The sequence below is a fragment of the Mus musculus genome, chromosome 5 (assembly GCF_000001635.26).
Source record: "Mus musculus strain C57BL/6J chromosome 5, GRCm38.p6 C57BL/6J".
In the NCBI taxonomy this organism is placed as follows: Eukaryota; Metazoa; Chordata; class Mammalia; order Rodentia; family Muridae; genus Mus; species Mus musculus.
This window is the reverse complement of record NC_000071.6, coordinates 3,391,713-3,412,834: the sequence shown is the minus strand read 5'-3', so window position 1 is coordinate 3,412,834 and position 21,122 is coordinate 3,391,713. Positions and strand designations below refer to the sequence as shown.

The 21,122-nt window shown below is 42.7% G+C and overlaps 1 protein-coding gene and 1 long non-coding RNA gene across 6 annotated transcripts in view; one reads left to right on the top strand and one right to left on the bottom strand.

The window, feature by feature from the left end:
* Positions 1-21,122, bottom strand: part of Cdk6 (cyclin-dependent kinase 6) — a 190,005-nt gene that overhangs the window by 118,174 nt on the left and 50,709 nt on the right. The gene's annotated exons all lie outside the window — the stretch shown is intronic.
* Positions 126-19,343, top strand: Gm29868. Of its 4 annotated transcripts, none has more exons than XR_868211.3 (3): positions 126-5,104; positions 6,937-8,752; positions 18,409-19,343. It is a non-coding gene; the product is annotated as a predicted gene, 29868 (long non-coding RNA). The 4 variants fall into 4 exon arrangements; XR_868210.3 differs by having other exon boundaries at positions 126-7,712; positions 8,673-8,752; XR_376709.4 differs by having other exon boundaries at positions 4,190-4,769; positions 4,963-8,752.

The following is a 21,122-nucleotide window of genomic DNA, read 5'->3' as shown; positions in this document are numbered from 1 at the left end:
GCCTATTCTATAAAAGCATAACATTTCCCTTTTCCAGGATGTGGGTTCTTTCCTAGAGTCCAATTCCTCAAAAGGTTCTCAGAGCTAAGCCAGAAAGTACCCTCATACATAATTTTCCATTTTAGGCTTAATTCCACAAGACCAAATCACCGCTCTCTTTCTTAAAATAGCAATTCTTATCTCTAATTACCTCCATTTGCCTTGCCTCCAGACAAAGAATAACTAACCAGGTCCCATCAACTCCTTCTTTATAATTTTCATTTCTCCACTGCTCAACAAAGACACATTCATATCAACCCACCTTCTCCCTTTTCCAATCAAATGGACCGGTTTCTCCAGCAAATCGATTGTAACATCTTAAGTCTTAAGCAATTAGTCATTGCTACCTGACTAATCGGCTTACAGTTCCACTCTGACAACTCCAGTGCCTGCCAGTCACCTCTCAGCACCTCCATAATCACACATCTTCTTCATCTCTCTAGATGTGCCCAGGCTCGTGGCATCTTCCCCAGAGGAAACAAGCAACACCTGACCATGGCTTCTGAGTCCTAGCCTGAACTGACATATGCCACTCACGTCTCCGTTTACTGTCTTCAAAGTCCTTCAACACTGCCGCTTCCTTCGCAAGGTTGGTGCTGTTTCTCAGTCTGCTGTCCCTGCTGCACTTGCCATTGACAGCATCACGCGGTGTCTGTGCGGTTGGGCTCATGTGGCACCCACTCCTCTCTCTGTATGCTCTATTTTCTCCCTCTCAATTTCATACTATCTCCATATAAGGTGGGCTTACTTTGAAACATAAGCTCATGGTCCAACATAGGCAGTACCAACACTCCGCAGAAGGGCTTACAGAACAAACTAGGTGTAAATCTAGAACAGAATTACATGGTTCCCATTAAAACATCCCATAATCAAAGCTGCTGCATTTAAAAAAAACATCAAGTTTTAGAGTACTTTAAAAGTAGCATTTCAATTTGGTCTGATGTCACTTAGAAAACACAATGAGTAAAATTTGAGGGACGTGCACAGATGTTAAGTAGACTATGTCATTCCCGAGGCTTTTACTTCTGAGTGTTCCGGTGTGCAATGGAAAATTCTTAACATGAGCTCCCTTAACTTACGATGTCATATTGTGTGTTCTATGTTTAGACACCTTATAATAAAATTTTATAGAATTGACCTTTCAGAGGGCCTGAAGACTTTTAATAGCAACTTAGACAACTCATATATTATCAGCAAGAAAGTAATAGAACAGAGAGCCAGGCCAGGAGGAAAACAGGTTTTATGGACACCAAACAGATTAAGTCATGTTGGCAAGCCATAAAGGCCTATTTGCAAAATCTACTTAAGAGGCATCATGAGAGAGATTGCTGGGAGAGCACTGTGACTCTTAAGGTCTTCTCATCTGAAACACTGGGAGGAACTACAAGATACAATGCCTTCTGTCACCAGGGCAGTGGACTACGCACAAAACAGTGTCTCTGACTTGCACACCTTTGTAGCTGCTCTCCAGATAAAGAAACTGAAGCTCAAGGAGCTTAAGCGACTTGCTCAGACGAGTAACCAAGTATCATGTTGCCAGGGGCTTTCACCACATCAATAGATAAATGAAATATGCAGACACTGCCTTCTGGGTCTTTGGATTATGGGAGTATCAAACGATATTATGGTTTACTATAATCTGGTTGACAAGTTGCTTCCTGAAATCCTACTGAGGGATTGTCGTACCTACTGAGTGTAGGTACGACAACCCCACCAGCCATTCCTCTCCTGGACCTATGGAATTCAGGTCTCCTGAGACAAACGTTGTAAGGCAATTTTGTAACTTAAGATCAATGGAGAAAGTAAGCTGAAAGCCAGTGTCCAAAGCCAGCCCTAAAATTCTGCGGGGTTTGCAAGTGAGGTTCTCACTGCCGTGGGGCCACCTGCACTTGGGTCCTTTTGGCCCTTGGTGATTGTCATGTGTTTCACAGGGAATGTCTACTTCTTTGCAACACTTGCCGTGGCATCTTTTCTGTTTTAAATGAGTGGCTTTTCTTGCTGAAGTATTATAGACTCTGTTCTGTGACTTGTATGAAAAGACAGAGGGCTTCAGTCCTCTCTAGTGCCATGCTGGAATGGTGTGTCACATGAGGAAGATGCTTAGCAAATGTTTGTGGGGTTCAATAAAAACCACGTGCTGATTTCAGGTATATCTTTACCTGAAAATGTACAAAGGATTGGCTGGAAACTGCCAGGGAAATAATTATATGGACTACACATGGTGATAAGTACAGTATGAGAAGGAAGGCAAAGAGCAACACGGAGAACAAGGCTCCGTGGAACAGAATACAATGTTAAGCATGAAACTCCAGGGGCCCAAGAGATGGCTCAGCGGTTAAGAGCACTGGCTGCTCTTCCAGAGGTCCTGAGTTCAATTCCCAGCAACCACATGGTGGCTCACAACCAACTGTAATAGGATCCTATGTTCTCTTCTGCTGTGTCTAAAGATAGCCAAAATATACTCATATAGATTAAAAAAAATTTAAAAGCTCTAGACCATGTGCGCACTCACCCTGCCATGTCCCCACAAAGTTACCGATTCTGATCTACATTACCAAAAGTAAGATCAAAATTAACGCTGCTTTCAGAGGACTGTGTAAGTTAAGTGTAGCGGGTCCTTCTATCCAGTAACAAATCACACTAAGTACAGATCTTTACTGCTGAAAACAATCCTACGGAAACGGGAACAAAACTGCCTTTTATGGTCTACAGAATGTCTGATGTCTAGAGCAGACGCCGAGTTTAGAACTAACATTACGGATAACTGGATAACTGTAGGACTTCTAGTAGCTTACCAATCGATTCAGGATTCACTTCCATAAATGTTACTCGAGGAGTCAGAAATATACAAACCCCAAGTTGTACGCCGGTATGAACATTTTATACTTTCACTGACTTGTACTTCAAGTATGTTTTCAAGCCTTAGAAAACAGCTTCCAGAGGAGGTTGACAATGACTGCCTTGGTTCTGTTTGGCTTTCTAACTTTTTGGTCTCAATAGATGAACCTTGTCAACTTTTACAGCTTGAGCTGGGACAGTGCTGTGTTCAGGGAATTCCCGAGATGGTAAAAGGAGGACAGCAGCATGTAGACTCTCTCTCAGGAGCAAGGAACCAGGCCTGGTATAATAGACCTGGCAGCTCAGCTCTTTGGAGCTTGAGAGGCAGAGGTAGGGGGCCCTGAGCTTGGAGGTGACCTGTGCTACACAGGGAGAACTTGTTTTTGTTTTAAAATGTGTGTGTGACAGCCAAACACTGGAGTTGGCAACTCTTAACAGAAGAGCTAGGGGAAGGATTGAAGGCCCTGAGGGGGATGGGAACCCACAGAAGGACCAACAGAGTCAACCAGCCTGGACCTCTGGGAACTCTCAGAGACTGAGCCACCCAAGAACACACACAGGCTGGAACAAGGCATCCCCGGCACATATGTAGCAGATGTTCAGCTCAGTCCCCATGTAGGCTCCCCAACAACTGGAGTGCAGGTTCTCCTCAAAGCTGTACCCTGATTGTGGAACCCATTCCCCAAAAGGGCTGCCTTGTCTGGCCTCAGTGGGAGAGGATGCACTAATCTGGCAGAGACTTGAAGGACCAGGATAGGAGGATACCCAGGGAGATGCCATCCTCTCAGGGAAGAGAAGAGGGGATGGAGGGAGGGTCTCTGGGAATGGAGACAAGCAGAGTTTGGGATGTAAATGAATAAATACAAATTCAAAGAAAAACTCTCGCGCAGGATTCTCGCAGGAGGCCATCTGTACTTGTATCCTTTGGCCTCCTTTGGATCCCTGTCAGGTCTCACAGGGAAGGAATGACATTTCTTATGACAAGAAGCCTTTTCTAAAAAAAAAAATTCAAGTAAAGGACTGGGTGTATTCCTAAGCAGTTGTTACACAGATCTACAGAAGTCAGAAAATGTTTGCCCTAACTCTAGCTGTAACTTCAGAGATGGTAAGAAAAGAGAATGCACAAAGAAACAGCCAGCCAAGAGCTAAGGAACAGCCTTTGTTGTAGAATCCTGTCACTGATACATAGGCAATAACAACAATAAAATTTACTGCGTCTCTCTTCATTTCATTTCTCACTTAGAAACATAATAATTACAATAATAAAAATAAAATTACTCTAATGGCCCAGAGGGTATAAAAATGCTAAAGCATTTATGTAAATGGGGCTTACTCATTAAAGCACATTGACAAAAATATGAATTATATTTAATTCTACTATAGGGGCTGAGATGAAAACAGCCTAATAGATTGGGCAAGAGTAAAGTTTACCTCCTGGCTCTTAACTTGTGTGAACTTGGGCAAGTCATCAGTTAGTGATTAATATGAGATGCCTCCATCTGTAAAGTCACACTGTACTACACCCCAACTGCAGAAGAATATCTGAGCCTGCGAGAGTGAGAAGATTCCCTCAGAACTTAAAAAGCCAAGTCCAGATGTACAGGAAACATTCATTTTACTTCAACTTTGCAGACAAGACAATGTCTCCCAGTGGCATAAGAGAGGCTGGAGCGTTCCACTGTTCATAAATACAGTCATGCTTATTGATTCCCAAGGCTTGTGTCTACACGAGAGCATGCTCTGAGGGTAAACAGAGGGTAAGTTCTAGGGGAAAGAATGTAGTGAGTCATTAGAACTTGAAGCGAAATGAAACGCTACATCAAATCCCGTCGAAACTTCAGGACTTAAAACGAGAAACCACCATTTCCCATGAGAATTCGGCAATTATAAAGGTAATGAATGCTAGGAGGGAGTCCTGAGCAGACATGTTTGAACACAAGTGTTTTCAGTGAAATCAGTCATTCTGTAAAATGCAGTCACTATTAATTAAGGCCCAAACCGGGAGAATCTTTATGGAGTTGCATATGGACACAGGATGACCGGAGTAGCTCACTGTGATTGATGTTATCATTCTGAATACCACAGTTGTTGCTAACGATTTGGGGGCCTTCTATGAAGTCCACGTCAGGGTGCTTAGTCTACTTGGCTCATCCTTGTTCCTCAGTCAGGATCGTCTCTCCTGTGGCCCTTTCCAAACATCCGGTTCCTCTACAGTCACAGCCTGCAGGTAAGGGCTTCCTCTACAGTCACAGCCTGCAGGTAAGGGCTTCCTCTACTGCTAGCCTGTTTTGGACAGATCTTAACATCAGGCCTAAGCAAGAATTCTGAGAAAACCAACCTATTTAAACAGCAAGAAAGCATTACAAATTTATTTTCCATCTGTTTTCATATTTAACTAAAATAAGAACCCATTTGATGTTATATGAATTCACTTCTGAAAATCGGGTTGTGATTTTTTTTTATTACTGTATTAAAAGTCAGGCTTTAATAAGTAAGCTCAGAGACTTCAGAGCCAATTACTGCTTATCCTCCCAAAATCAGAGCTTAAGAACATGAGTAATACAAAAACTGCATATAGTCTATCCATCTACACGACAAGGAGACCCCTTAGGGACGGAGCACATATCTACGTAGGCTCAGATATACACACGTTTAATGATTTTTCTTTGTGGCCTAATGTTTAAACGATTTTAAATACACACCAAGGTTCTCCAAATTCATACCCTGATGTTAACATTAAGCCTGATATTTAATGTCAAAATTATGTGTTATAGATAAAATTGGACAGGATCAGTCTCTGAAACTAGTGACTCTTATTCCACAGAGGCAAGTAGAACCCCTACTATAAACACACATCCTGATATCACAGGAGAAGCCACTGCTGACTGACTGAGGAAGGCTGCATGTCTCCAGGTCTGGGGGTTGCCTTATATCCTGCTGTCAGTCTGTGGTTGCTTGGATTGGCCATCACTGGGATATACAGACTTAGCTGTGGAGATGCACATAGGGCCTTGCGTCCCTTACCTCCCTGGTTACTGCTTTGTAGCCTATGAGAGTCTCAGACTAGATGAGGTCACAGGATGATACCAGCCTTGACACTCATCTCTGATAACACCCCAACCTCATTGGTTGGTGATCATAGCAGTTCTTTTATAGACAGTCCAATGGAATTGTTTCCAGTGTGTGAGCATGTGCCTACACTGTGCACGCATGTCATGGAGGTGCATGTGGAGGTCAGGGGACAGCTTTAGGGAGTCCACTTTCTCCCTCCAATTTGTGGACACAGGGCGTCTTGCTTCTGCTGACTTGTATACCCCAGGTGGGCCAGCCTCCCAGGGGAATTCTCTTGTCCTCACCTAACACCCCCAACTCCATCTTGGGGTTGGAGTGCTGAGATTAGAAATCTGTTTTTGTTTTTGTTCATTTTCAAATAGTAGTTTTGATCAGGCCATTGGCTTGCTTTAACCCACATTTAGCCATTTTGCAGGTCCCTTAAAATTATTTTAAGTGGTGTCAAGTCATCTGTAATAAACATTAGAAACCCAGTGAAATTCAAGTATTGCCTCCTCAGTGTTTCACCTTGTAAGGCAAACTTTCAAATAAGCATCTTATTGATTTTCCTTTCTTTCTTTTCTTTTCCTTTTTAAAAGAATTTCTCCCATCTGCACGTTCCCAAGCAAATGGTATCTTTTCTGAAGTTCTAAATTCACAACTACAAAGCCATGTCCTCATGGAGTTAAAATATGGCAAGAAATCATTCTTACCCTTTCTCCTCTGAAAGTTTTAGTGGTTAGAGTTAATGAGTGTGTTTCAACAGTTTAACACACATCTCACTCATGTGTGCCAGGAATCAGACTTCCTCAGACTGATCCTCTCCCAGCACAGTTAGATGCTTACAGAGAGGTTGGACAGGGCTCATCCAGGTCACAGACGCTTAATCCCTTCAATCTTTAGAAAACACAGTAACAGTTTCTGGAAGCTTCTATTTATCCTATAGCGGGTTTCGTCTCTCATCGTCAATGGCTTTTCTCTTCCAAACCTGGTTCTTATTCCCCACAGCTCTCTTCTGTGCTTTTGTAAGAACCACCACATGTCCTGGTGAAGACGGACTGACAGCCAGCAGGACAGATCTTTGTGGAAATGGAAGCTACCACCAGTTTTAACAATGCCAGCTTGAACTGCAGAAGAGTTTACTGCTGGGTGCCCTTTCCATGTGGCAGTAAATTACCAACAATTAAAGAGCCCGTTTCCCTCACCCCGTGCTTTACCGCTTTTCTCAGCTCCCAGCAATAACATAAAAACCACCCCCAAAGACAAAACCTGCCGCTGAGGGGGCAGCACTGTGGTGATTTTCTAAGGCATTATGATCAATAATGATCAACAGAGCGTGGGATAATAGCTCCCCTTAATTTACTGGTTTCTTTGAAGGGTTAAAATATGGCAGATGTTGACAGCTGACACTCCACACTAACAGGACAGACACATTGCTGTGGGGCCTGGTCTAGGCTTTCCCTTCCCTGCAGCTGTCTGTGTAGAACTAATTGTATCCACTTGTTTAACCTCAGGGACGTCTGGAGGGGACCCAGTGCCACAAGGGTACCTTTTTTTTTTTTTTTAACGGTCATTTCCTTTCTGGTGTAACTGGCATGACAGCATGTGACAAACAGAAATTAATGGGGACACTGCTGTGCCAATTCCTCCTGAATTGCCGACACTGGCTACAGGCTGCCTGTTTGCCACCCAGCCAAGACCTCACATGAAACATGGCGAAGGGCCCACAGCTCTATTCACCGAAAAGCCAGCTGGTCAGTGATGAGAAGGGCCTGAACAATGTGGTGCGTACAAACCAGGAAGAAAATGCTTTCTGAACCAATTCAAACCAAAGAGGTGGCATTTGCTAGGAGTTAATATGACCATTTATTTTCCTGAGTGGTACATCGCAGGGCTCCAATTTCCAAAGTAATTCAAATGCACAAAGCACATCTCACATAAGGACTCCTAAGGTGTAAGTTTGGAGGAACCGTCACTCCAGCAAGATGGAGCTATGTGAGACTAGTTTCCAAGGAAGCCTCCTGTTAGTAGGCTGCTTCCAGAAGGGCTTGGGAGTTGCCATATCTCTTTCCTCCAGCTAACAACCACAGTGCTGGTTTAGAATTCTATGCATGGATATCTCTTTCACTCTTTCTCCCACGTACAAGTGCACACGCAAGCACATACACACAAAAGAACCCCCAGTTCAAGCTCATTAACTGCCTGCCACAAAGTTTGCAGGGTTGAGGAATATGCCTCAACTTTGGCAAGGTATACTTTCCCTTCTTCACATAATCAGCAATGAACCTTGGCTTGTCATCACTTACAACACTGGCTCTGCTATGGATCAGGTCTGGCTGATCTGAGCACATAGGACTATGTAAATGCACATTTTTTAAAAAGTTGGCATAAAAACCAGTTTGGGTGGCACACACCTTTAGTCTAAGCATTTAGGTGGCAGAGGCAGGGGGAATCTCTGTGGGTTCCAAGGCAGCCTAATGGACACGTCAGCTTCCTAGCCCGCCTGGGTTATATAGTGTGTTTACAGAAAAGGCACTAGGCAGGAAAGTTACCTAGTGATGAGTCTGAGTACAACCTATAAGTCAAGCCTAAGAAGAAAAGATGGGAAAAAAACCCACTCTAGCAGGACCTCGTTACCACATTTATGCAACTCTAAAGGCATTTAAAAGTGACTCAGCATGACTTGATGGGGAATTTCGGTGCTCCAAAGTAATATGTTTAAGTCACTTTTTCTCCTGTTCAAGGTTTTAAAGTGTAAAAGTTGACAAGGATGTGTTATGGAGCATATGGGACCCACGTCGACCTGGAATCTCCCAAAGAGCAGGTGTGTGCGCGGGCTAAAGGTGTCTGGAGGGAGGAGGAGCCAGAGCAAGTAGCAAGCTAGAGTTCCAAGGGGGGTTTTCCAAGCCAATGTTTGAATGATGGCCTTTGGGGTGGTCATTCTTTGGCCACAAAGAGTTCGTTTCAGGGACAGGTAGTCATCTTTCTACTAACGAAGGGAAACAATGTTCTCCAAGTCACCCAGCCAAGACACATAAGACCGGGGAGGGGGTAGGGGTGAGGGTGGGAGTGGCGATGGGGATGGGGATGGGGATGGGAGGTTGTGTGTGGCAGAATGGAGTCTGCTGGATATAGGCACCAGGAATAACTGCAGTGAAGGGCTGTTATGTTTGTAAGTCAAACTTGTGAGATATGTACTGCGTTTAGGAAAACTTAAAACATTCATAACTTAGAAAGGCAAAAGGTTGGAGGGAGGGGAAAAAACCGCAAAAGGAGAACTCTCAGAAACAAACACATTCCTAAAATACACTAAATAATGCAAGTGGAGCCTTTTAAAATGTTCCCTGCCAATAGAATCTTTAAGGACTCCCTGCTTTCCCATAACAAAGTAACGCTTTCATGAAAATACAAACAATCCAACCCAAATCATGCTCAGACTTTTTGCTCAACACCAATATGGAAACGTGAAAATAACAGAAAACCCATTCAACTTCAGTCATCCCCTCACGTCATAAACATCCATCCATCCACCCACCCACCCATCCATCCATCCATCCATCCATCCATCCATCCATCCACCCACCCACCCACCCATCCATCCATCCATCCATCCATCCATCCATCCACCCACCCACCCACCCATCCATCCATCCATCCATCCATCCATCCATCCACCCATCCACCCATCCACCCATCCACCCATCCATCCATCCATCCATCCACCCATCCATCCATCCATCCATCCATCCATCCATCCACCCACCCATCCATCCATCCATCCATCCCCTTCAGTCACAAGCCCATGATCTGAATGTGTGCATCTCTGAATCCACTCTGTAACCTTTAATAAAGACACGTGCAAGCAATGTCCTGAATATCCCCCTTGACTTGCAGTGCGATACGCCTGCAGTCTCCGAAGTGGCTCTGTAATTTGTTCCAGTTGCTACAAGGCCCACTGTGAGGGCAGGTGAGCATGAGGGCCACACTTCCAGAGGTCAGTTCCCTGGAACCATGTGAAGGATCAGATTCCATTGTGTGGCCCAGTGAAGGCCTTCCCGAATTGATGCTCCCAGAGTTGTGTCTCTCTAGTAAAAATACTACTCGCATTTATGAGTTTGCCTGCAGTTTATGTTCCTGATTATCTAAACCCTTCCACATTAGAAGCATCTAATTTAAAAATGCCAGTAGTACTAAAATAGTTCTGTATGTGGAATTTCAGACACTTTTCAGCAGTGTTACTGCTTTTCAACAAAATAGGATCTGTCTACTTAATATAAAGTAGCTTTCTCTCAGCTCAGTGCCACACTGCAGTAATCAAGAAGTCCCATGGCTTGTCAAAGACAAGGTGATTACTCAAAAGTACAACCTGTGTCATAGGGAGCCATGAGCGTCATTTGTAAAGGTGACTCGTGCGCCACTGGACACAGTATCTTTTCAGACTTGACAGTTTTACTTAATGCTTCATCAGACCTCAACAGAACAAGAATAGAGATCTTTGTCAAGATCTTCCCAGGGCAAGTCAAACAAAGGCAACAAGTCCATTTCCCCTGGCAACAGGCTCGCCAGTTCCCGGAAGCTGGGAACTGATGAAGGGAATGATGCTCACTGATTTCTGCCCGAGGAATGGGCCTTCCCACAGCAGATAATTGACTATCAGGGCTGTGTGCATCCCAAGCACACCGCCTTGATGGTTGAGGAACTCAAAGGCTATGCACTCTTGGTTTGGGATAACTGTGCTGGGTAATGGCAATTTTCTAAATGCAATTCAGAGACTACAAAGCTTTGGTACTGATCGTTCTGTAAGTGACACATGCCCAGAAGTTCTCAGTTCAAGAAACCATAAGAAGAAACGACAATAGACTTTCAAATAAGACTCTTCCTTCAAAACAAACACCCACCCCCCAACACTTTAAAAATAATGCAAATTTATGTCCCTGGCACGACTTTACCTATAACTGAGAATTAGAGCAGGCTGCTTTTGGGTACATGGTGGACTTGGTGGCACTGTAACAGATATGTCACTGTCTGGGAGTACTCTGACTGTGGGCAGCACTGAACGGTTTTAAGCAGGTGCAGAATTACAAATACCTCTTTTTAAAAAGCCTTCACTCAAATATGTAATATAATCACTAAGAGCTCATGCTAACCAAACTTGAAGCTGACTTCAAGTAAAGACCGAGACCACTGAAGAAACTATACATGAGCCTGAACTGGAATAACAAGTAAGCTTATGACTTTTTTTTCTGTAGGCAGGCATGCATTTACATTTACTAACGCCTAGTGACTGCTTCCAATTACAATTCAGGAAACTTCCCCCACAGACCGATTTTCCTAATGTGCGGTACAATGATGATTAAAGAAGATAACCATACATGTAGGTCTTTTGGAAGGGTTAGTATCACTGAGGTTTTCAATTCTGCTATTTTATTGAGCACATCATCCACACCTATGCACCCAATACTCTAATGTGTATTGTTTTATAAGGCTTGTCCGGCATGAGAACATCTACTCTGTAACAGAAAACATCACTGCTAAAGATCATTTGGTTGGATGATAGAAATGGGCTGTTACTAGGAATTTTTCATCCAGTCTCATATAGCAGGAGACCACAAATATAAACAGCATAGCCTATATCAACAGAGATACACAGTATTAGCATTTTGATATATTTCTTTCTGGTTTTTAAATCATAAGCATTAGCAATGTGTTTTCAAATTGAGAATCTGCTACCTACACAATTTTTATCTTGTTCTTTCTTTAGATAATTATTCTTCAAAAGTGGGGTTCTAGGAGAAATCCTTCTGTGGTGATATGACCACTGTTAGAAGTTTTGTAATTTACATAACCATCCCTTATAGCACATTCTGGCTTCACCATGCAACCCCAAACCTTGCTGCTATTCTGTCTACATGTGGGTCTTGATGAATGTTTATGATCCTCGTTCATATCTAAATTGGTTAGTTTTTAAAAATTAGTTTGTAAGTCTTTTTTACATTAAGGATATTAAACTTTTACTATACTTTGTGTAAATAATTGTTTGCCCTTTAAGTTTACATGTATACTATAAATTTAATATTTTTTGAATCTCTGAATGACACACACACAAATATGATGTTTTGTTTTCTCCCTATGTAACTCTGGCTGTCCTAGAACCCACTCTATAGATCCGGATGGCTTGAATTCACAGAGATCCACCTTTCTCTGCTTCCCAAGTGCTGGGACTAAAGGCCTGAGTCCCTGTACCTGGCTTTTGTGATATATGCTTTACACTCAGCAACCCCCACATCAAAATCTGACAGTTGCTAAAATGTTCTATACATTAAAAAAATGAACTGTAACCCAATAATAGTCACTCATCTGTCCAAACTGGAAATAAGTGGATTTCTACAAATCATCAACGAAGGTCCTTGCTTCAAAAACAAAGCTGAAAGTGTAGCCTTCAGCCCCCTAAGCAGCACTAGATGCTGGAAAAGGAGGCCTGTTTCTAGCAAAATTTACAAGCAAACTCAGCTGTCTGTTTTCTAAGGAGCCCTTCCTGCTTTACAGGGCTACCTCTGAACAGTGTCTCCATTATTCCACCCAGCACTCACTCCCAATTTTCTGTTTTCTGGCAGCTGTTCCCTAACTTACAAATAATGTGTGTCTTTGTTTAGAGTTCCTTTAAAAAAAAAAAAACAAAAAAAACAAAACCTGTATATCCTAAATGTGGAAGAAAGCTCAATTTATTTCACTTTGAAACCCGAGAAATCAATAACACAAACCATATGTTAATTACCGGACTCGGTGATAAATTACACATGAAGTTCTGTGAAACCCTTGTGTCGGAAGCTAAGGACGAAGCACTTCTCTTAGGGTGTGACCCCCACCCCCCAGGAGGACACCAGAATGTAACCATGTCTTAATTCATGCTGATGTAATTTGTATTTACTTCCCTTCAGGTTCCTAAGGGTTTAATTAAGATCTCACAGCATGGATGAACAGTGCCTATCGTAGATAGTTAGTACAGTGGCAACATTCACAACAGATACAATCAAAGACAAAACCGCTACTTATGTCCTTGTGTGTTAGTTACTTGGATTCATATAGCTTTGCAGTGCACACATAGCCCAGCCTGCCTTTAGTATCTGGCTGAAATACATATGAAAAGGCTTGGGATTTAGAAGATATCTGCTGTGATCCATGTAATAATTTTAATGGGAAGCATAAGAGTTATTGATAACTCTGCTTCCTGCATTTAAAACCCCACATAATGGACTACTTTTTACAAAGCACCTTTGAGAGAAGGGCTACTGCTAGTCTTCAAATCTATCTCCTTTGTTAATGGGATCCAGCCAACTCATTTCCTTCTGCATCACCAAAACACCTCTTGACTCTTTGTTCTTTACCTTCCTGACCAGGAATATGGTTTTGGTAAACGGTAAGGACAAAAAGAAAAACAAGGCCCGAGTCTACAGCTTCTATGGCTTTCATTCTGCTAACACCAGAGGTCAGTGACAGGGAATTTTCCAGTGCTAGGCTTTAATACTGACCTGTGATATATTAGTGCGATGGGAATATCAGCAAGAAGTGTTCAGAGTGTTCATTTCACACTAACCATACGCAGAGTGCCTTACATTGAGGGTAATTGTTTCCGGACCAATCTACACTGCACAACACACAGACTTGAACTTCCATGTTGACATTCCCAAACGTGATTCATAGCAAAACCTCTCCAGGCCTGCAATCAATCCCCATACCTGCTATGTTCTATTTGAACTTTCTGATCTGAAATCATTGTGACTACCCTTTAGGAGAATGTTTGAAAACAAAAAGCAAAGCAAAAACAAAAACACCTCTCTTTTTGTCCAAAAAAGGGAAAAAATTTAATATCACCAGGGTCAGATGTGAATAACGGTCAATATAAAATCAGTAAGGTTATCGAGTCACATTTGTTAGAAGCCTTGAATCAAAACGGAGCCAACCAGAGCCTGAACACTCATGGTTCCTTGGACACCAGGTTCAAATGCACTCATTGTAGCGGTTCATACTGATGTCATCATTAAAACTTGCGACAAAGGCTCACTTAACATTTCACATGGGTTTGGTTCCTTACTATAGGAGATGGGGATGGGGGCGGGGATGAAAAATTCTGACCAGTTATACCTGCAAGTCTGGTAATGGTTTCCTAATCCAAGACTACGGAACTGTGAAAACATTAGTATGCATGAGACAAAAAGTATTTTTCAAAGTTCAAGTCATGATGTATATCTATCATCTATCATGAATGCCCATTTTGAAAAGGTAGGCTCCTTAGTTGGTTAAGAATCTTTATTTAGGGGTTGGGAATAGCAGCACGCACCTTTACTTCTAGCACTTGAGTGGCAGAAGTTGAATTCTCTGGGAGTTCAAGGCCAGCCTGGTCTACACAGTGAGTACCAGAACAGCCTGGACTATGCAAAAATAAATAAAATAAAATATAGAGAAAGAAAGGAATCTTTTTGTTTGGAAGTTCATACTTCTAAGCATCGTTTGATTCAGATCTCCTACTAAGGAGTTAATTGCTTTCTAACAGAACAACTAGGGCTTCTAATCCAGCTTCCAGGTCACGGGCAACTTCAGTTAGAAGCCATGCAAACGTCACCTTAAATCCTTCCATTTTACTGTTTCTTTCTGATCAGGCCTTACAAAGTACCCTATGCTGGTCTTGAGTTCACATTCCTGCCTCCAACCCCAGAGCTTTAGAATCACAAAGATAAGCCACCATGCAACCAGAAGAGCTCTGCAGTCTATCGGGAGCTCCTGCATCCAGGCCAAGCACACATTACATGGGTTAGAGTTGTCTCAGAACAAAATGGAGACACTTCCCATTCTCAGCTGGGTCTTGTGACAGACACATCTAATGTGATGGAAAGACAGTGAACAAGAGCAAGAGAGGAGTTAAATGAGGCCCCAGATCAAACAGGGCTTTTGATGTTACTCTGTAGATCATGGGAAGTCACTTGGGGACAAGGTTTCAGTAGGGGAGTCACAGAGCTTTATGTATGCTTTAAAGACAATGTCTGTGGCTCCTGTGCAGGGGCAGAAGTGGGATGCTGAGCCAGCATCATGTTAGATGGACCGAGTGTAGACTGTGAAGGAAAGCAGTCACTGATGCTTGGGTTCAAGCAAGGCTTAGCTTGAGGAGAGGACTCCAGGTAGGCTTGTGTGTACAAGACAGGCTGTTGGTGGTGCAGGTGTGTGTGTGTGTGTGTATGTGTGTGTGTGTGTGTGTGTGTCTTTGCGCACATGCGAATGAAGGGCAACTCTGGGTGTCACTCTTGAGGAACCATTCACTTTTTCCATTTTGAGACAGGCTCTCTCATCAGAATCTGTTCACCAATTGCTGTAGGCTGTCCAGCGAACAAACTCCCCAGAAATCCTTGCCTCCACGGCACTGGAATATCAAGTGTTTGCCACCACACCTGCTTTTTTTGAGTGGACACACCCAAAGTGGGGTAAGGAGGATGACACCCCACTTCCTCATGTTGGTGCAGCAGTCACTTTGCAGACTAATCCATCTGTCCTCCAGTCCTCTGGCTAGGGTTCTGCCAATGTCAGTTCTATGTGTCCAGAACTGGTGGGAGAGGTCAGGCTAGACAGTAAGTACCTGAACATTCCCAAGTCCATGGCACCACTGGAAACACAGGAACGTGTGGCTACGGAAGAAAAGAGCTGAGGCTATCATGAAGCCTCACGTGTCCCCACATTTAAAGGCGACAACAGGCACTTCAGAACAAGTAAATGTAGACAGGAATACCTCCCCTTTGTGCAGATTTTGCGGTTACCATGGTGACAACGCAGAGGGTACATACGGCCTGTAACTTTTTAGTGGGCTCTATCAACAGACTTGTTGCCTGCCACGAGGAAGCATTCTCTCAGAAAGAGTCCAATTTACCTGCTGTTTCTTTAATCTAAGTGTTATTTGTTAATGAGTCAGCCTTTATTTCAACGTGTCTTATTATACCTTTAGAATGGGACTATTATTTTTAAATGAAATTTGTGCTTCATGCTTGTAGGGGGAATTAAACCACCAAATAGCTTTGTTATAGTTTCTAATCAGAGTACTACGTATTTGAATAATTCTATCTTCTTTCCAACCACGTATTTTTAGCTACTACAAAGACGTGAAAATTTGTATGAACGTTTGTTTCTGTGAGGATCCTCAAAATGTAGATTACCTAAAACAACGCTCACCTTGAAAAAGTTTCTTATGCATTTTCATTTGGGGTTAAAGACAAAATACGCTATGGATATTTCTGATGGAAGGGACAGCAAAGGGAACTTCCTAGTAGGAGGAGGAAAGATACTAATGGGTTCATTTCTCTGTGTATTAGATACATGCTTACGGGTTTGGGGGTATAAGTGACTGTAGCTGTTAAAGCTCACGTACCCTGTTTTCTTCCTGATCTCAGAGAACACTTAGTACAGGTTCACTCCAAACGCACGTTATCACTCCTGTCTAATCAATGGCACAGGGCCAGCAGTGCGATACTCATACCATTTTTTCTTAACATAGGTCCCAGTCCTGATCAAAGTCAGGGAAGCTTTTCTGCGGTGCTAGGCAAGCTCTTGACCACTCAGACCTATTCCCATCCCATGATCCCTGCTCTAAAAAATACAGAATGCTTGTGAAACACAGCAGCTAATAAGTACACTATGACTCATGTCATTTTTATAAGGCATAATAAGAGTCGAGTGTGCATTAATAAATTAGATACAGCACAACAGTAGCTAAGTCCACCAAATGCCACTTTTGTGTATACAGAAGGACAGTAGAATTAAAGTGAGCTCCTTGGAACGCAAGACTGGAAGAAAGCCTAAGACTGGCACCTCTGAGGAAGCTGGGTAGGGCTCTGCAGAGCCAGAGCCAACAGATGCTAAGAGAACACAGGTTAGCAGTGGCACTGGTGCGGAGTCACACAGGACACAGGACACAGGACACAGGACACAGGACACAGGACACAGGACACAGGACACAGGACACAGCTAAAGCCGGACGCCGAGGAAGAGGAAAGGATGTAGGGTCCATAGAGTATTGAGCATCAACCAAAAAAGTTAAACTGGAAAGCTACAGTGGCTTGGGATGTCCAGGCTTAATTACTGCTGTAATTACTGATTTATCCTTAATGAAGTTATTGTGAGTCAGAGTCTGCCTTAAAGTGTCAGAGACAAGACTGGCCTATGAAATCCCTTATACCAGAATGAATATTAATAAAATGTGATTTTGCTCATTAGAGGCCACTTACTGTGCCATCCTGTAAGGCATCTTTCACATACGTAGTTACTTTCTCTTAAAACTTTTAACTATAAAAATAATTCGCATAAACGGGGGGCAGCACTGTCCAGACACTCGTGTGAAAAAAATCATAGTCTAGGCAATTAGTCTAACCATGATATCAAATTGAATAAAACATTTTTTTTTCTGTCCAAATCTTTATCATTATTACGGACTCCTTGTTCTCTGAGTTTCTTGTCTCTGCGATCACCTTATTATGCGACATGTGCTCTGAATTTCCAATGTGATAAACAGGGTGTGAGTGTTGGTGGCAGATGGCAGTGGCCAGCAGTGACAGGGCTTTCAAGCCGGCCCTGTTTGCTGAGGAGCGATATTTTCATGTTAATTTGTTCTGTGTCCTGCAAAGATAGGACACATCACCTGCTGTAAGTCGGGCAAAGCGGAGACCACCAGGAGCTGTGAGGGGCCTGGGCTTGGTTCCTTTAAGAGCAGAAGGGGAAGATCTGGGAGACTCTCTTTGCAACACAGGAGACCAGTCACTTTGCATTATGTCAAGCAGAGAGGGATGAATCAGGCCTGGGCATTCCATCCTGACATCAGAGCCATGTTTACAGCAAGCAGATATTTCCCAGAGGCAGAAAACAGGTGCTATCGAGAGTGTGTGCTGGTCTTTGAAGTCTGGGTTTTATAAAATAAACCTAATAGTACATTTTATCTCTTACTGAAAATAGTCAAACTAACATAGTCTCCAAGAAACAATTGACTGAAGACAAAAAGAAATCTAATCCAGTGAGAAAATTACGACACAGACATAAACCCCAAGCTTTGCTTTGGGTTCTCGCAGCTCCATAGAACTCATCTATTATAAGGAAACATGAACATAATTTTTATCCCAGGACTCCATGAGCCCACATGGTTTTGAGCTCAAGGAAGCCTGTCCTGCTGAGAAAAGGCTGCTCATCTGTGCTTCTTCTGAACTTTGTTCTCACGGGACGATACTGCCCGTTTCATTAAATAGGCTGCACAGGCACAATAGCCAGAGAATAACATCAGGTAGGTTTTCAAAGAGTTTATAAGTCAGCTGAGATGTTGGCCAGCTCCGAGGAAAGCCGATGTGCAGGTAAGTGCCCTAGCAGAGGATAGTGCAGGAAGTCAGGCATCTTGAAGGTCTCACACAGGAGTCTGTCCATCCTCAGCACTCTGCCATTTGGCTTCTCTTACTGCAGTGACTAAGGAATATGGTGAACAAGCTTTTGGACACTCCCCGTGACCCCGTGTCATCTGGTGGCAGATGGACACATGAAGATGGAAAGTAAAGGCAGAACTGAGCTCCACAGCAAAACAGATTCCAGGATAACAGTCTGAACTAGAGAGGCGAGCCAGCCACGTCCACAAGTCCACACCCGCCTGTTGGCTGGTTTCACAGAAGAGCGGTCCACAGGCAAATGTCATCATGAGACAAGGACAGATGGACCTACAGAGCATTGCAGCAAATTGTCAATTTGACCTAGAAATTTTTTACTTAAAACCGCTGGAAAGAACAGCCTCTTAATGTTGTTATTATTGTTGTTGTTGTTATTATTATTAATTAACTTTATTTTTTTACAGCTTTTTAGAGATGATGTAGAGGCATAGCCTGTGACTTATTTTATCAAGGCCTAACAAGATGACAACGCAGTAATGACAGGATGTCCTCTACAAACTGACCTTGTCAATACCAACCTGCACAACCACATAAACTTCCACGATTTTTAATTTTCTCAAAACAAATGTTATTCAGATATCTGAAGAATTGTTTTGTGAGAGGTATTTCTAAAGTCCTCCATGGGCTGTTTTCTAACAAATATGTCGATTAAATGATAATTCTAACAAAAAGATTTTATCTCCTTCTAGACACTATAAAACATTAAAGTTTTATGTAAGCCCTGCCTTCCTATAGGTGGCAAACTAACAGGTAAACAATGCCGTGGAGCAGAATAGGAAGATGGTAAAGTCCTGGACCTACACCATCTCACATGACTGTACTCTTTTGATTTTGTTGTTGCTGCTGCTGCTATTTTGTATCTATTTTATGTTAAAATATCGTCCAGATTATTATTATCAACATAGCATGTTTCAATGCATGTAAAATAATGTCAATACATTATCTATTAACACTCTAGATGCTGTGACTACTTTAGAGAATACTTTGGTATCACATAGAAAAAGACTAAGACCTGGGTTAGGCTTAGTTGTTGGTACTTGAAAATGTCCCCAAACTGTTAAATAATCACTGAGAACGATTGCCGTATGCTTTTGTGAGATCTTCCCCTGCCCACCACCTCTCTCTCTCATTTTGTTTTTCAAGACAGGTTTTCTCTGTGCGGCCCTATAGCCCTGGCTATCCTAGAACTAGCTCTGTAGAGCAGGGTGGCTTTGAACTCAGAGGTCCACCTGCCTCAGCTTCCCAGTGCTGGGATTAAAGGTGTGTGCCACCATTGCGGGTGCCTGAGTGTTCCCTCTGTGTCTGTCTCCCTCTCTCTGTGCATTTCATCTTTCATTTCACAGAAGTCACTGAGAGTAGGCTCATTTTGTGTTTGCAAAGTGTTCACCATGGAAACGTCCTAAATACAGAAACACTGAACAAATAGTGTCTCAGTATAGTTTAAAAAACTCTCATTCCACCAACCGTTCTATAGAAAGGAATCCATTTTTATCTTCCCAATAAGTTGCTCAACATAGTAACATTCACTAGCTCAAGGACAGACTTGGCATAAATACATCTGTATGACAAAATATTTGTTCTACAGTTTCATGCTTGAAAATTTCAACCCACAATGCAGTAGCCTGTAGTATAATTCCTAAAACTAAATCAATCATTAAGACAAAGATACAATTGCCTAGTAAAAATATTTGTTATCAGTTATGCCTGTAACCTAAACTACCCACTGATGGTTATATATGCTGCTAAACAATTATTCATGATTTTAAAAAATGGTTTTATACCCATCACTTTTCTCCACATCATGACAAAAGACTTTATAGAATAAATTAAGGGAGGGAGGGTTTATTTTGCCTGGTGATCTCAGAGGGTACAGTCCATTATAAAGGGTAAGACTTTGTAGTGGAAGCAAGAGGCAAGGAGACAAGCAGCTTTGTGGTGAGTGTCAGGCAGCTTGCACACACTGTCCTGATCAGGAAGTAAGAAATTTGGGCAAGAAGTGGGGCTGAGCTACCACCCATAAGGCCTGCAGTTCAAAGATGCACTTCTTTCAACTGGCCCCATGCTACTAAGTGTTCCTACCAGCTAGGGAATGAGTGTTCAAACACAGGAGAATGTAAGGTATAGTTTACACTCATCTCACAACAACCTTACTAAAGCACTACAATATTCTGTAAGAAACATATGACAGTTGGTACTCATGAATAGACAGATGCATATATACATAACCACCAGGGCAGAGGATACAAGGAACTGGAGAGAGTAACAACGAGTAAAGGGCGAATGAGCCAGTATCCAACTTGAGTGTGGATCAAGCACATCTGGATGGGCCTCACTAACAGAAACGCCACAAGAAGAAGGCCACTGAGGTGGGGAGTCAGACCACATCAAGAACTGGGATCTGGCTCTTGGGAGGCAGAAGCAGCAGATCTCTAAGAGTTCGAGTCCGGCCTAGCACACAGAGCAAGTTCTAGGACAGCTGAGGTCATTCACAGAGAGCCTGTTTTGAAAAAAACCAACTCCCACCAAAAACCAAACCAAACCAAAAAACAAAACAAAAAAAACCCTCATGATCATTGTGCTCAGAGAACAGGGTGCGCGAAAAGGATGGACCCTGCTCTGTTGGCACAAGGTGGAGTTTTGGGATTAAGTACGTAGAGGAAAAAAAATAGAGTTCGGGAATGGAAGATGATGCCGGAGGAAGAGAGTCCATGGAGGGAGGACCAAGACCAGATGATC